At 41.3% G+C, this 17,925-nt stretch overlaps 1 long non-coding RNA gene across 1 annotated transcript; it reads left to right on the plus strand.

Annotated features, from left to right (window-relative positions):
• The first annotated feature begins 391 nt into the window (after positions 1-391).
• Positions 392-3,924, plus strand: LOC142167449 (uncharacterized). The gene is made up of 3 exons (XR_012697587.1): positions 392-663; positions 1,855-2,794; positions 3,453-3,924. It is a non-coding gene; the product is annotated as an uncharacterized LOC142167449 (long non-coding RNA).
• The last annotated feature ends 14,001 nt before the right edge of the window (positions 3,925-17,925 follow it).

The following is a 17,925-nucleotide window of genomic DNA, read 5'->3' on the forward strand; positions in this document are numbered from 1 at the left end:
GATGCATAACGTATCTCAATGAATGTGATGTAGACAACCTAATTTAATGCAAGTATAAGTGACTCCACAACTCGAACTCGTATCTATAAGTCACATGGAAATAATTTTATCGTTGCTCAAATATTTTTCTTCTTACCCACTCCCAAAAGCAAAATTTTCTACTATATAGAAGAGCCCTAAATCTTCATGCAGGGTCCGAGGAAGGATCGCATCCCAAAAAATATGATGTAGACAACCTACTTTAATGCAAGTATAAGTGGCTCCACGACTCGAACTCGTATCTATAAGTCACATGAAAATAACTTTATCGTTGCTCAAATGCTTTTCTTCTTGCCCACTCCCAAAAGCAAAAATTTCTATTATATAGAAGAGCCCTAAAGCAAGCAGGAGACCGTCGACATCCCTGCTTGCCGATACAGGAGCATTTAAGTATTTATGTCTATCTATTGTGATCTGAAGTACTACGGTGGGATTTTGCGGACCTACACGTACACTAGAATATGGTGACTACGCCGGCTGTGAACTAACAATGCATATCAACTGCTGACTATTCTCTCCTTCAATTCTCCATCGATATCAAAACTATTCTTCACCTCTGTATTTTCTCCGTTAACTCTCGATTTCTCTCCTTGAATTCATCTTCTGTCAATATCAATACTTCCGGTAAGGCTTTCTCTGTTATTGTATTCCCCTTTTTTTATTGGCTTTGCTTCCTGCTTTCGTAGTGTTTATTGAGAATATCTGAACAAAAAAAAGGTTATAAAAACTATAATAAAAAAAGGAAATTTTGATTTTATTTTTTTAACTTTGAGTATCGCAAGCACCACATAACTATAAGTTTTTTGTTTGTGCCTGAGTAGTTTGTATCTACCTATTCTTTTAATATTTTTTTCTACAGCAGTAAAGTTTACCTTTTCTTTAATTATAAAATTTGTTTGTTCTGCAAAGTCATAGCATATATATGAGCTTTGGTGGGGTATTATGCATTTAATTGGTATTTTTATAAGCAAAAAAGAGGCTTTTATCAATTCCTTGTTTCTAACTGTTAAGTTCGTATCCTCCTGCTACTTTCAAAAGGTCAAAATTGGTGAATCTACAGAGTCAGAGCATAGATATGACCTTTTGTGACTTATTATGCATTTAATTGGCATTTTTATAAGCAAAAAAGAAAAAGGCTTTTATCAATTCGTTATTTCTAACTGAAGTTCGTATCATCCTACTGCTTTCTAAAGATCAAAACTGGTGAGAAAATATTCTTAAGGTCTATCGTCATAGCATAATCATAATATAGAGATTTTACATGGTTCTGTTTTTGTGCCACAACAAGTCAGTACCAAAAAGAAATTGGACCTAAAAATAGTAACTTCTAAAGGCTGCTTTTATTAGCAAATCAGGCGGAGGAATTTGACTAAGCCTATGTTTGTTGCTGAAGTTGTTTTACACTCTCCATTGTGATCTCCTGTGCCATTTCTTTATGAAATCATATGGAAAAGTAGGATTTCGATACTTGCACTAAATACTTCACGTTCAGATTACAGCCATATTAAGCTCTCTTTGTTGTGATATGCGCACTCAGGCGTGAGATGCTTCTACACACTCTAAGCAGTATACTTTTAAGGGCCATGAGGCAACTACCAAATTCATAGTTCATTTTCTTTCCCTTCATTTTGGCATCTAAAATAACCATTGTTTGATTTAGTGAACATCATAAGATATTGTTCATTTATGTTCAAATTGTGCAAACGATATACTGCAATCAGAGATAACCAATTTTTTAGTTAGCTATATCATCCATTAACTTCAGACCTAAGTGTTTTTGTTTATCAATATCACTAATAAGCTCTGATTTCACAGGTTGAAATGAAGTTAGTTAACCTGGGGCACACTCAAAGATGGGTCTTGCAAAGTATTTTCGAATTTTTTTATTTTTCCTCTTTTGATAACACTGTGGAGTCTCATAATCAAGCTGTGGATGAAAAATGACCAGCCCACAATAAAAATTCAGTACAAATGTATGGAATTTGTCTATTCTAATACTGAAATAACATAGCAATGATGGAAAAAAAATAATAGACAGTATTGGACAAACCAATGCTTCATGTTTTATGGTAACGTTGTGCTTCAATACATGAAACTCAAGCTTCAGTGAAGTCACCGTGCCTAATAAGTGTGAAACAGAGACATCGAGAGGTATTGCCTTTTGTTGTTATGCTTGTAATGCGCAAGTTTTAATTTCTTTATCACTTAATTCTTACTTGGAAATTTAGTTGAACCTACCAATTTCATACAAAGTTATATCCTTGTAAAAAAGAAAAAGATCTTATCCCTAGATAATAAACTTACCACTTTGATATTGTCTCGCATAATCATAGCACCATTCTTTTAGATTTATTTCTTTTAGAAACAATAGTCAGGTGTTAGAACCCCTTCTCTGTACAACTCTTCCAAAGAAGAAGTAGTTTCACTCCGAGGAAAAGAAAATCATGTTCTGAATTCACTCTCAATATCAAAGGCTAGAAATTCTCCTCACTCAGAAGGGAAACACCTATTGCTCTAAATGTAAGAAAATTATGATCAGGTTTGAGTAAACTAAAAGCCATGGCACTTGGATGTCAAAATGAATATCCCATTTATAGTCAGTCAATTCCTCTAGCATAAAAGTTGAATTGTCTTTTTCTTCTTTGTAGCTAAAATAACAGAAAACTCCAGTAGATTCAGATTCAAGTACAACAAAAACCAATGAGTCATTATAAGATCAAGATGATCCACCGAAGAAGTTAACAGATTTTGCTAGGTAAATTCTTTGACATTACTGTTTAATTAGAATTTTTCTTGGAAAGAATTTAGCTTTTGGGTAGAACCACGAAATTCACCTATTTTCTATCTAAAACCATGGGTAGAGCCCATTATCATTAACCATGTAAGTGGTTTTGCTTTATGAATTGAGCAAACGTGCCAGAAAATAGACATTACTTACATTCACCGAGCCATGGTAGAATGACAACTTACTTGTACGTGTATATTGTAGCTCGGTGTTGTACTTTGGTTTAACAATAAAAGTTGCACCATTGACATCGTCTTAATCTACAATAATTGATCTATCCATATTTTGGTTTAGTTTCCCTTAAAAATCATGTGCTCTAATTTTGTTTTTCCCGTTGCTAATATTTATTGCTCCTAAGTAAAGGTTTATGATCGCAAGCGTGTCATGAATGATGCACTAAAATGGTTAAGAGACAACGTGTAATCCTTAGTTATGGGATACTGCTTCACAAAAACCTCTTTTATACAACAATGACATTGAATTTTATGATCCTCGGAATAGCCTCTATAGGATCTTACGACGCTTTATCTTTTAGAATAACTTTTTTATTGTACCATCCTATCACTTTGTATGATGTATTGAAAAGCCTACCGATTATGATAGTTCAATTTCTTATCTACATATGCAGCATTATTTCATTGGCACTGAAAAACTTAGAAAAGAAAAAAACCGAGCAGAATGCAATATGTTGGGCCCATGCGATATGACATGGGCGGCTTTCCAGCCATGTCCCATGACCCCTTGGACGCACCCCGTGGCGTCCTGGCAAGCCTCCCAACGCCCAGCACCACGGTCGGCCCCATGGTCTCGGCAGCTCCAAGTGACAAGCACGCATGTGCCTCTGTCGCCCCACCCATAGCCATCACCAGCGCCCAGCCACAGGCAGATGCCAACAGCGCCGCACGCGCAGACGACGTCGTGTGCGCATATCCTAATGCTAAAGATAAAGTTGATGCCAACAGACTTGTTTCTACTTTATAGAAGAGTAAGTCCTTTTCATTGTAAATATAGAGTAGTTTACTATATTTTCTTTAAGTGTGCTTTTACAGCTTATTTAGGTCAAGTCATGTAACTTTGGTTTATTTGTTTTAAGCATTATTAAGGGGGACTAAGCAATCAAACTTTCAAGAAAGTAAACAAGTCTATGTACTGCTGTCCCCTCCCCCCCCCCCCCGACACCGTATTATTTTTCTGTAATAGCTTTCGTTCAATACAATCAAGCTTTCTTTAATTCTCAATTCTCTTTTTTGCTCTCTCAATTGCTCATGACATTGATTTTCCCGTACGGCACTGACAATCTAGTCTAGCGTACGGAGGGGACCTCAGTTGGCGGACAGTAATCGCACTAACATTGATTGCTTAGCTTTACGCCGCCCTTCCAAGGAACTTCAGGAAGGCTCCGCGTAACAGTTGGTATCAGAGCCTAGGCTCGACATCGGATGAGGGATTACATTGCAATTACCTCCATTTCTAACCATAGTGAATTATGGGGATCGCATCGCGACCCTTGAGGGGATGGTTGATGCATTACAGCCCATTGTGGAAATGATGCCTGACCTAAAGACCAGCCTAGTGCAAAGGTTGGACGACTTGGACCGCAGACTTGTCCAGGCCGAAGCTGACATAGAAAACATCAGTCGCGACTATGAAGGAGACCGGCAAACGGCAGTCACAGAGGCAGCCGAAATATTTGGTAAATTCGAGGTCCTCCAACAGAAGCGTGTCGAGGATTTAGCCAACAGGGAACAAGAGACAGATAGGGTGACTGCCATGCAACAAACTATAGACAACTTGACAGGTCAGCTGAACGTTATCAATGCTGCTTTATAAGGTCTCCTTCGATGAGGCGGAAACCAAATTGGGGGTGGTGTGAACCTCGCCCCTATGGCACAAAAACTGAAAATTCCTGAGCCAAAGCCATACAGTGGAGCTCGGAATGCCAAAGAAGTGGAAAACTTCATTTTCGACATCGAACAATACTTCGATGTTGTGGGAGGCCTAGAAGAAGCTAAGAAGGTAGTAACTGCTGCCATGTATCTTCAGGGTGATTCCAAACTCTGGTGGCGGGTGAAATACGAAGCCATCAACGCCGGTGAAGATGCCCTCGAGACATGGGCAGAGTTGAAGGCAGCCATACGCCTACGATTCTTCCCCGAGAATGTTGAGTACAATGCATGGAGAAAGCTACGGGAGCTCCGCCAGACCAAATCAGTGTGAGATTACGTGCGGGAATTCTCTGTGCTCATGCTTAATATACGCGACATGGGGGACAAAGACAAACTCTTCACCTTCCTAGAAGGGTTGAAACCTTATGTCCGCATGGAGTTACAGAGACAAAGGGTAGACACGTTACCTAAGGCGATCCAAGCAGCGGAGTGCCTTGGGGATTATCAAGTGGAAGCTCGGAAGGACATGCCTCAACAACCTGTCCGAGGAGGATACAAAGGGGGGCAGTCGAACACTGGTGGCCCTAGCAGAAGTGGAGGGGACCGGAGTACAACCAAATCTAAGGCTCCCTCCTCAGGCAGTACCAGCACTGCATCTAACAACAACGATCAGGGGAGGAAACCCCCCTCAGGATGTCGTCATTGCGGCGGACCACATTGGAATAATGAATGCCCACATGCACAGATGAACGCCCATCAAGCTTTTGATGAGGGGACGGATGACGACGTAGATGATGCGGACCAAACTGAACCAGTAGGTGCATTCAATACAATTGTTGGCTCTATTTCTGAGTCCTTAGCGGGAACCGGTGCTGATATCCATAAGAAGAAGGACCCCTGCCCAATCGCCAAGAAAGGGAAAAAGAAGGCGAATAAGTGGACTCCTCCTAATCAAGAGAGGACCTTAATGTTCATCGATATGAAGGTGAATGGAAAGCCAATTCGGGCCATGATAGACATGGGTGCTACCCACAACTACTTAGCATTGACTCAGGTGGAGCGCCTTGGCCTAGTTGTAGGAAAGGGCAAAGGTCGTGTCAAGGCTATCAACTCACCTCCTCAGCCGGTGGGTGGAATAGACAAAGAAGTACCAGTGAAGCTTGGCCCTTATGAAGGAAAATTCAACCTACACGTGGTGATCATATATGACTTCGAGTTGATAGTGGGGTTGGAATTCCTGAGGCAAACCAACACCATACCCGTACCATATGCAGACATGCTAATGATGATGGGAGCAAATGGGGCCAAGCCCTGCATTATCCCGTGCATGCCAATGAAGATGGCCGTTGAGAACATATCGGTCTTGCAGCTGAAAAAGGGGGTCAGAAGACATGAACCTACGTTCCTGGATACCCTCTGCATTGAAGATATAGAGCGCTCTTTGGGTCCTATTCCTGCACCCGTGAAGGAGCTGCTACTGGAATTTGAAGACATCATGGCACAAGACATGCCAAAGCGTCTCCCGCCTAGGAAAACTGTGGACCATGAGATTGAGTTGGTGCCGGGTGCGAAGCCACCTGCCCGAGCGTCGTACATAATGTCACAACCCGAACTCACCGAGCTTCGGAGACAATTGACAGAAATGCTAGACACAGGGATCATCGTACCCTCCAAGTCCCCATACGGGTCCCCTGTGCTATTCCAAAAGAAACATGATGGCAGTCTATGACTCTGCGTGGATTATCAGGCTCTAAACAAAATCACTGTGAAGAACAAGTACCGTATTCCGCTAATGGAAGGCTTATTTGATAGACTGGGTGGTGCGACGGTGTTCACAAAAATAGACATGAGTACAGGTTAATTGCAAGTCCAGATTGGAGAGGGTGATGAACACAAGATGACATGTGTGACAAGATATGGGTCGTACGATTTCCTAGTTATGCCATTTGGCTTGACTAACGCGCCAACCACATTTTGCACCCTGATGAACCAAGTCTTCCGAGAATACATTGACGAATTCGTCGTGGTCTACTTGGATGACATTGTGGTATATTTCCAGACCATGGAAGAACACCTGGAGCACTTGCGGAAGATCCTAGTCCGATTGCAGGAGCACGAATTATATGTGAAGCTATCCAAGTGCTCCTTTGCTCAGAAACAAATTGACTTCCTCGGACATGTCATCGGGGAAGGACGGATAAAGATGGACCAACAAAAGATTCAGGCCATCACGGATTGGCCACCGCCTAAGGATATCCACACCTTGAGGTCGTTCCTTGGCCTATGCAACTTCTATCATCGATTTGTGAAAAGTTACTCCCTCATTGCAGTGCCGCTGACAGAACTTCTCAAGAAGGTCACCCCTGGGATTGGGGACCCAAGCGGACGGAGGCCTTCAACGCATTGAAAATGGCTATGTCTAGTAGTCCCGTCTTGGCCCTCCCTGATTTGGCCAAGCCATTTGAGGTACAAACAGATGCCTCCGATTATGCACTTGGTGGGGGTCTTGCTACAAGAAGGACATCCCGTAGCGTACGAGAGCCGGAAACTGAAGGATGCATAGCGGCACTATGCCGCCCACGAGAAAGAATTATTGGTTGTCGTTCATTGCTTACGCCTTTGGAGGCATTATCTACTTGCAACCACGTTCGTGGTCAAGACATATAACATAGTTGTTAGCCATTTCATGACCCAGCCAAAGCTGAATGGTCGGCCGACCAGGTGGCAGGAACTCCTAGCGGAATTTCACTTCAACCTGGAGTATCGAAGTGGGAAGACTAATCATGTTGCTGATGCGCTCAGTTGGAGAGCTGATCTAACATAGGTGTGCGTACTCGCCACCCTAAGGGGGAGCAAAGTAACCACCACCATAATGACCAGATACTGGATCTACTCATCAAGGATATTACTGCACAGTATTTGGTTGATTTGGTAGGACAGGGCAAGACTCGCCAGTTCTACACAGAAGATGGTTTCCTGAAAAAGAAAGGGAACCGACTTTATGTTCCTAAAGGAGGAGATCTGCGAAGGGCTCTTCTGGTGGAATGCCACGATACTTTGTGGGCGGGTCATCCCGGTGAAGAACGTACCATTGCATTGCTTCGCCATGCATATTATTAGCCTCAAATGGCCGATGGTGTCGCTCAGTATGTGAAGACTTGTCTAGTATGCCAGAAGGATAAGTCAGACCGCTTGATGCAAGCAGGACTCTTGGAACCACTAGCTGTCCCAAAAAGACCTTGGGAAAGCGTTTCCCTGGATTTCATCACCGGATTGCCCAAGGTCGGAGATCTCACAACTATCTTGATTGTGGTGGATCGGTTTTCCAAGTATGCTACCTTTATAGAAGCCCCACAATATATATCAGCAGAAGATACAACTCGACTCTTCTTTTCTCATTCGTCAAATATTGGGGCCTGCCTAAAGACATCGTTAGTGACGTGACTCACGCTTCACTAGAAACTTTTGGACCTAACTCTTTAAGTGCCTTGGGTCAAAATTAAGTCACAACTCAAGTTTTCATCCGCAATCTGATGGCCAAATGGAGTGATTCAATGGCATGCTAGCGGAATATCTCCGGCACTTGGTAACCGGATCGCAGAAGAACTGGGTGAAGTTTCTGGATGTTGCTCAACTGTGTTTCAATTCACAAAAGAGCTCAAGTACCAACAAAAGCTCCTTTTGAAATTATTACCGGACAACAACCGCTACTCCCACATACTGTGAATGCACCAAACATGTCAAAATTTCCTCAGGCTGCTAGCTTCTCAAAAGAATGGAAGCAAAATTTGGAGATAGTGCAGAGCTATCTTGTCAAAGCTCAAAAGCGGATGAAGAGGCATGCTGATCAGAATCGCCGCTTTGTTGAATACCAACTGGGGGACAAAGTAATGGTCAAAATCCCAAAGCAGTACTTGTTTGAAGGGGCACATGACCCTAGCCTATTGCAAAAATATATTGGACCCTTGTCCATTGAAAGGCGCATTGGAAAAGTTGCATACCGGGTGGATACTCTAGCTTGGTGGAAAATTCATCCCGTTTTCCATGTCAGTCTCCTGAAACCTTTTCGGGAAGATATGGAGGACCCTTCATGAAGCCAACTCACAATACCAAGTATTCGAGGCCCCAATTAAACCGGGAAAAGGCGTGCTGAAGCTATTCTTGATGATCGAGTGATTCACGCCTCAAGGAAAGATCACCAGGAGTTCTTGGTTAAATGGCAGGGATGTGATGCAGAGGAGAATACTTGGGAGAGGGGAACAAACCTCAAAGCCTACAAGATCCTAATTGATTATTATCTTGAAAGTAAGGTGCCAAGGACGTCGCCAACTCAGGTGGAGGAGAATGTCATTGGTGGCTTTCCAGCCATGCCCCATGACCACTTGGACGCGCCCCGTGGCGTCCTGGCAAGCCTCCTAACGCCCAGCGCCACGGTCGGCCCCGTGGTCTCGGCAGCTCCAAGTGACAAGCGCGCATGTGCCTCTGTCGTCCCACCGATAGCCATCACTAGCGCCCAACCACCGGCAGATGCCAACAGTGCTGCGCGCAGACGACGCCGTGTGCGCATATCCTAATGCTAAAGACAAAGTTGCTACCAACAGACTTGTTTCTACTTTGTAGAAGACTAAGTCCTTTTCATTATAAATATAGAGTAGTTTTACTGTATTTTCTTTAAGTTTGCTTTTACAGCTTATTTAGGTCAAGTCATGTAACGCTGGTTTATTCTTTTTAAGCATTATTAAGGGGGACCAAGCAATCAAACTTTCAAGCAAGCAAACAATTCTCTGTACTGATGTCTTTCCCCCCGACACCGTGTTGTTTTTCTGTAATAGCTTTTATTCAATGCAATCAAGCTTTCATTCATTCTCAATTCTCTTTTCTGCTCTCTCTCAATTGCTCATGACATTGGTTTTTCCGTACGGCACTGACAATCTAGTCTAGCGTACAAAGGGACCTCAGTTGGCTGACAATAATCGCACTGACATCGATTGCTTAGCCTTACGTCGCCCTTCCAAGGAACTTCAGGAAGGCGCCGCGTATCAGATAGCACGGGCAATCTTCATCTAGTAGATAAATAGACAGATAAAACAAATACTAAAAGGAGGACACACACGAGTTAATAATATAATACATGCAACGTGGGTTAAGGGTAGTCAACCAATGTCCAATGGGTGCGTAGTGGATCTATGTTCTTTATTTTGGTGCTATTCTTAAGATTACTTTTATTATTCTTAAGATTACTTTTGAATTATTAGCCTCAGCTTAAGAATACTGCATGAGTTTAAGTTCATTGTACAGAATATAATAATTTTATACCATCGGGTTATCAAATAATCTATAATTTATTATAATTCTACAATTAATAAAACTAAAAAAATAAAAACTTAATAAAAGTAGCTAAGTAATTAAATGAAAGGTAGGCGATGACTAAGAAACCTAGGATAATAACTTTCCGAATCGTTGCAATGAATGAATGACATGCTTCTCAAAGTCGCGCATAAATATATCCTATTGATCGTGAGTTCTTCATTTACTGCTAGAATATCTCAATTATTAACAATCGCTTTATAAAGTTCATCTTCCGAATAAACCCTATAGGTATTAATATGTTCTGCTCACCTAATGATTAAACAAGGATCAATTATCCCTAATTTTCTCCTTTAGATAAAACTTATGTGGCTACAAGAGTTTTGTTTTCTGAAATTTTTTATTCCAATTAATATTAGTAAATAATTTCAGCTTTCAAGACCTTATAATGGAGCGACAATTGTTATTTGAATTTACTTCGTCATTTTTGTTCCAATATTAGTAAGTCCATTTTTTTAAAGAAAGTAATCCTCATGTAAATCCAACATATTTTAGGACTAGTCTCTCCACTCTATAAACCAGAGTTGGACAAGTCACAAATGTTAATTTAAAAGAGGAATTTTACCAAAATGAATCCGAAGTTACAAATATAGTTGAACAAAAATGATAGAATTCGAGGGTCCACCAAACTATATAGAGAACCAGGTTCTCTATTAGTTCCCACAGAACACACGCACACTGCAGTAGGTAAATGAGACAAAGAAGTTTTACGTGGAAAACTCCCAGCTCACGGGATTAAAAACCACGACCTACCCTTGTAGGATTTCAACTTCACTACTGAGCAAACTTTAGATTACAACCTATTGTAACCTAGAAATTAACCTCTTAATCCTTCACTAACTTGTAACAACTCTATTACAAGCCACTTTGTAATAACTCTATTACAAGCCACTTTGTAATAACTCTATTACAAAGACTTTATAACTCGACTAACTCTAGCCAAGACACAAACACAAGGGTTTATGATTTACAAAGATTTCCTACACAATGTTTCTAACTAAGCTAAGTAAGAATTACAAGTAAAGAACTTTAATAAATGTGCAACACAACTAAGGACATGTAATGACTCAATACATGAAACTGGTCCTTCGTTTTGTTGTTCTTTGTTCTTGATGCTCTTGAGAATCACTTGCAAGATTGGCACAGACTTGAGAGAAAATGCTTGATCGATTCTTGAATGTGCAAGTGTTTTGTTTTAGCTTTGCTTGATGTAAATAACTCATTTGTGACATCACTTGAATGATGTAAGTAAGTTAGGTAAAGGGCATTCCCCATAAAGTTGACTACTGTACTATTTTTGTACTGTTGCATGTGCAGGCAACAACTTTACAGCTGTGGGGAGTTGACTTGTACAGTCACCAACGGGAACTGGTGGCCATCTGTTCCCTCTATTGTTCCTTTGACTTTGAAGAGTTGAACCACGTCCCCAAACTGAGACTTGTTGTTCTTTAAGTACTTGAGGATGTGTAACAGGTTCCTTATCTGGTTCTTATCAAAAAGTTTGTTAGATCATCAAAACATAACAAGGATACGTATAACCTATCAATTACCTCCTTTTTGATGATGACAAACTTATAATTCAAGTTCTCCCTAAGAACCAGCATTTCCTAAATTCCTCCTGAATATGTTTCCCATCGTGTTCCCCCTGAATTAGTTTCCCCCCTTTTTGGCATCATATAAAGATTAGTAACATGCTTATAGCAGAAATAAGTCTAGCTTAAGTTAACTCATGCCACGTGTGTACCAACAACATGACGAAAAATAGAGCATAAAGACAAGACATATACAGCAAAAAGGGAAAAGCTTCCATTAAATAATTTGGATTTGAAAACAGGGAGCAGAGTCAATGTTACTGACAACCATCCACAATTCAGAACAACAAAAACAAATGCCACAAACATCATAAAAAAACTAATCATAGAAAACCAGTACTTAGGACTTGACACTGAGGGGACACTATTTAGGGAGCACTGGAATGAGAGAGCTTAGAGGCAGAGGCAAGGGTTTTGAGGACGAGATCCATTCGAACATTCGCCGACATTTGCTCATTGAGCAGTTTCTCTTTCAGGTCCTCCACCTGTTTCTTGAGCTCAACATTCTCCTTGGTCAGACGGGCAACCTCTACACTTTGAGAGATACTAGAACCAGGTGCCTCCTAAAGCTGACTCAACTGACTCTGAAGAATAGTATTCCTTACTTTCAACTGCCTTATGTCAGCAGTAACACTGTTCTGAGCGTTGATCAACTGAGAAATGGTAGAAGTGCTTCCAACTCCTCCAGCCTTATCAATGCACTCACATTCTTCCAGAGTGGACTTGGAGAAAGTTTGCTTCTTAGTGCCTACTTTAGCTTGTCCTAGAGGAACCTTGAAGTACTCAAAGACCTTGGTGAGAAGGAACCCATAAGGCAGGTTGATGGTAGTGGAGTTGTCCAGTGCTTCCATGAGGAACAGGTCTGCACGAGAAGTGATAGATCTTCTCTCAGCACGAGAGAGCAAGACCTTGTTCACCATCTCAAATAGCAGTTGGTGCACTGGAAGGAGGGCCTTCTTCTGTACCTGTGCCCCTTGTTGAACTGCTATGTCCTTCAGGATGGCGTTTCTGAAACTTTGAGAATAAGATGCCGAACACTAGACAAGCCTTCAGTAGGCACACCCAGAATAGATCCCAACAAAGCAGATTCCATTACCATATCAACTCCATTACTACTTCTTCAGAATCAAATCTCATCTCAGGCATGACCACAAACAAAGGCTCAGCATCGAAATGAGGGGAGGGAGAAGGATCAATACTGACCTGGGGCTTTTGAGAGGACCCCTGTGTTGGATCCTCTGAGGAGGGATCATGTCCCTCATTTGGGACCCCAGTAGTATTGTCCTGTGCCGATTTAGACTCTTCCCCTAGAGCCTCAGACCCATCCTCACTTTCTTCGATAATAATCCCTTCATTAGCTATATATAGCATGTTTCTATTGCTTCTTTCTCTTATAACCCCATGGAAAATGCAGAAGAAGAAGGAGTTGTACTTGTGGTCTCAAGATTAGGAACTGAAGCATTCTCAGAATCAGCCATTTTGTCTGCATTTGAGCCTTCATCCAAAGGAAGGTTGGAGATTTCCTGATTTTCTTCTTCATCAATTGTATCCTTTTCACCCAGATTTTTCGGCGAGGCAGGAGGAGAGCTCGTAGCCACAAACCTTTTAGGAGTCGAGATTTTGCGACTCTTATGAGAACCAGAACTCGATTGGGTAGGAGAGGAAACTGAGAGTGGGTTTGACTCTGTCCTAGAGTTTTGGCTAGTAGTAGTAAGGAGCGAGGAGTCCAACATTGGTGTTTTGACTGGTGAGGACTCATTTGGGTTGTTAATTGGATCACTCAAGTTTTCATGATTTTCAGCCATGGTGAGAAGTGATGAATTGAAGAAAGGAAAATGGGTAGTTTGAAGAGAGGAAGAAGAAGGGAGAGTTTGAAGTTTGATGTGAAGATTTGTGACAGTGATGGATGTATTTAAGATGGATGAGGGACCGGTTAAGAAAGGGCGGCAGTTTTGGGAGTAGGGTCAATTATGTGAAACGTTTGGGTTCACAAGACAGGCACTGATGACGTGGAACTTGTTTTCACCATTCAAAATTGTGCATGAGAGAACAGAGAAGCTACTAACTTGTGTCAGGAGAACCAGGTTCCTTGACTAATCTTGCATCTGTAATCTTCTGTGTTGTAGAATTTCATGCAAATGAGCCCCTTTTTAACATTGTCTATGAGGAAGTGGTGATGCACATCAATGTGCTTGGTTCTCTTATGTTGGACTGGACTTTTGGCCATATTGAGTGCACTTGTATTGTCACACAGGAGGGGCACACTGTCAGAGAACACTCCAAAGTCTTCCAACTGTTGTTTGATCCATAACAATTGAGCATAGCAAGAAGCAGTTGCTACATATTTCGCTTCTGCAGTTGAGAGTGCCACAGAGTTTTGCTTCCTTATACCCCATGAGATTAGACAGGAACCCAGGAAATGTGCCATTCCAGACGTGCTTTTCTTGTCTACCAGATATCCTGCATAATCAGCATCAGCATACCCAACAAGATTAAAGTTGTCACCTGAGGAATAGTACAAAACCAGGTCCTGCGTTCCTTTGAGATATCTCAATATTCTCTTGGCAGCCTTCAGATGAGATTCCTTTGGATTAGATTGAAATCTTACACAAAGACCCATGCCAAACACAATGTCTGGTCTGTTTGCAGTGAGATACAAGAGTGACCTTATAATCCCTCTATACATGGCCTGATTTACAGGGGAACCAGGTTCATCCATGTCTAGATGAGTAGTTGTGGCAATAGGAGTGTCAATAACTTTTGATGCTTCCATGTCAAACCTTTTCAGCAGCTCCTTGATGTACTCCTGCTGACTTATCCATCTCCCCCTTTGAGATTGCCTCACTTGAAGTCCTAGGAAGAAATTTAATTCTCCCATCATACTCATCTCGAACTCACTCCCCATGAGTTTTGCAAACTCTTCACAAAGAGAGTCAGTTGTGGCTCCGAAAATGATATCATCAACATATACTTTAACAATGAGTAGATTCCTCCCTCGTTTCTTCAGAAAAAGAGTGTTGTCAATTTTCCCTCTTGTAAAGCCATTTTCTAGAAGGAATTTTGACAACCTTTCATACCAAGCCTGGGGAGCCTGCTTTAGCCCATACAGTGCCTTGTCCAGTTTGAACACATGCTCAGGATGCTCGTGACCCTCAAATCCAGGAGGTTGCTTGACATAAACTTCTTCTTTTAGGAACCCATTCAGAAATGCACTTTTAACATCCATTTGGAATAGTGTGAATTCCATATGTGATGCAAAGGCTATAAAGATTCTGATAGCTTCCATTCGAGCAACTAGAGCAAAAGTTTCATCATAGTCAATCCCTTCTTCCTGATTGTAGCTCTTGAATTACAAGCCTTGCCTTATTTCTTGTTGTGTTTCCAAACTTATCAAGTTTGTTCCCGAATACCCACCTGGTTCCTATAACAGTTCTGTCAGCAGGTCGTGGAACCAGGTGCTATACACCGTTCCTCTTAAATTGATGGAGTTTTTCTTGCATAGCTGTAATCCAATCAGCATCTTTTAATGCTTTCTTGATATGCTTGGGCTCAATTTGAGAGAGAAAAGCTGAGAAGACAAGCGCGTTTGTTGCCTTTGATCTGGTTTGAATTCCTGAATCAAGAGGAGTGATCACATTTTCCAGAGAATGTGAACTTTTGTATTTCCAGTTAGACACCCGAATCTTGTTGTGGGATGGTCCAGGTATTTCTGAATGTGATTCTCTCTCTGCATGTGAGGTCCCTTGATCTACATCAGCAACTCTATTTTCAGCTTCAGTTGTTGTGATTGAGGAACCGGGGTCGTCTATGTCAGCTGGAGATTCATCTGTACCATTGTCATTTGAATCCTTGACCTAACTCATCATGTCAGGTTTTCCATTTGCCATGTCAATGACTTTACGAGGGACAATTGAGTGTTCTCACTCTTGGTCAATCTTATCATGTGAATCCTTCCCACATGAGTGGTGAGATTCATCAAAGATCACAGGTATACTTTACTCAACATATTGCATCGCACACTTTGTGATCCTTGAAGCTTGAGTTGGGTAGGACATGAACCAGGTCCTTCTTGGCCAACTTGTTCAGCAACGTGAAATTTGCATGACCCATCCTTCTGTGCCATAGTTCAGCATCATCATCAGCAACACTTAGAGGGCTGAGATCACCACTCTTGTTTCCCTTGTCACAGATTAGGGAGACACTTAACATGTTGTACTTCAATCCAGTCACGTTGTACACATTTTTAATTGAGTGAGAAAGAGACTTCACAATTCTTCCAATTCCCAGAATATATCCCTTTTTTCCGTTTTCAAAGGATACACTCCCTCCTTATAGGACTTTGAGTGAAAGGAAATTATTTGTGCTTCCAGTCATGTGCTTCGAGCAGCCACTATCCATGTATCATTTTTGGCTGCTCCCTTTCTTGTTCCCTACACAAGGAAATCAAGAGTTAGGCTTAGGAACCCAAACAAGTTTGGGTCCCTTGTAATGAGAAAAGAGATGAATCAGCAACTTCTTGGTCCAAGCAGGCATCACACGAGTTTTATATAAGGGACCAGGTTCTCTAATAGTTGTTACCTTTTTAGAAAAAACTTTGTTTTTCTGTTGAGACTGAAACTTGGCCTTACAGGTTTCCTTAAAGTGCCCAGTGTTACCATAATGAGTGCAAAGCCAGTTATCAGGTACAGTAACATACTTGCTATGAGGGTTGTAAGGATTTGTTTCCCTTTGGAACACTATCCCTTGCATGTTTTTCCCATTATTTTTATACAAGGCAGTGATAGCATCAGAGGATCAGGTCAACTTGAGTGATTTTTCTAGATCATTCTTAACTCTACCTAGATCTTCCTGAAGCTGTCTGTTTCTCTCAAGTTCGGCATATAGACTAGATTTCACTGATTTTAGCTCATCTTCAAGCCTAAGGTGTGCCTCACTTGCAACTTCCTTTCCCTTTTGAGAATTTTCAGGCCTACTCTCCATTTTAAGTTCCCCAATTGTTTCCTTCAAGTGCACTACCACCACTAATAGGTCATCTCTCTCATGCTCAATGTTAGCAACTCTCTCAGCTAAGACTTCTTTTTCCTTTCTTACACACTTAAAGGCCTATTTTAGGTCTACCACAACGACCATTAGATCATCTCTTTCATATTCTATATGTGCAATTGTTTCATCTAAGGAATCCTTCTCTTTCTTCAGGTTCTCAATTGTTTCCTTTAAATCAACAACAACGATTACTAAGTCATCTCTGGTTTGTTCTGCTTCTCCTAACTCCACAGTTAAAGCGTCTTTATCATTTATAATATTGTGATAAGCATTAATTAACACATTTGCCAAAGACATGAGATTTTTAGGAGAATAAGATTTCAGATTTCTCTGAACATCCAGAAAAATTTACCTCATCATCGTCGTCATCTTCATCATCATCAGACTGAGCCATGTCATACTCAGTTGCTTCACTTTCCATTGCCATAATTTAACTATCACCATGATCATTTTCTTCTTCAGATTCGCTGGAGGAGTCTCCCCATGCAGCAAGAGCTTGCTTTACAACATTGTCAGCAACATTCTTTCTCTTGAAGCATTTATCAGGAACCAGGTTCCTCTTAGCTACTTTGTCAAAGTTGTTTTGTACTGATATTGCTTTAGGAGAGGGAAATCATTGATGAAGTGTCCTGGCTTGCCATATTTATGGCAGAGGTCATAATGTTTTGGCTTGCTAGAACTTCCTCTTTTTGGAATGCCTCCATTCCTGCAAACCATCTTCTGGAATCTTCTTGTCAAGTAAGCCATATCACCATCCTCACCAATTGAATCATTGTTGTCTGTCTTGAGGACCAGGTTCTTCTCCCTTTGGGGTTCTCTTCTTTCATTGTCCTTCTTCTTCTTCTTCTTCTTCTTCTTCATTTCATATGTTTTCAGATTGCCGATAAGTTCATCTATGGTCAGTGTCTACAAGTCCTTCGCCTCTGTAATGGCATTCACTTTGCTTTCCCAAGAACTGGGCAGTACACTAAGGATTTTCCTGACAAGCTTGTTTCTTAAAATAGTTTCACCAAGAGAGTGAAGCTCATTAATGATGGAGATGAAGCGAGTACGCATATCTTGGATGGATTCATCATATTTCATCCTGAAGAGCTCGTATTCAGTTGTGAGTATGTCGATCTTAGATTGCTTAACCTGTGTTGTTCCTTCGTGAGGTGTCTGAAGAGCCTCCCAGATTTCTTTTGTTGATTGGCATGCCGATATCCTGTTATAT

The sequence above is a fragment of the Nicotiana tabacum genome, chromosome 12, assembly GCF_000715075.1.
Source record: "Nicotiana tabacum cultivar K326 chromosome 12, ASM71507v2, whole genome shotgun sequence".
In the NCBI taxonomy this organism is placed as follows: Eukaryota; Viridiplantae; Streptophyta; class Magnoliopsida; order Solanales; family Solanaceae; genus Nicotiana; species Nicotiana tabacum.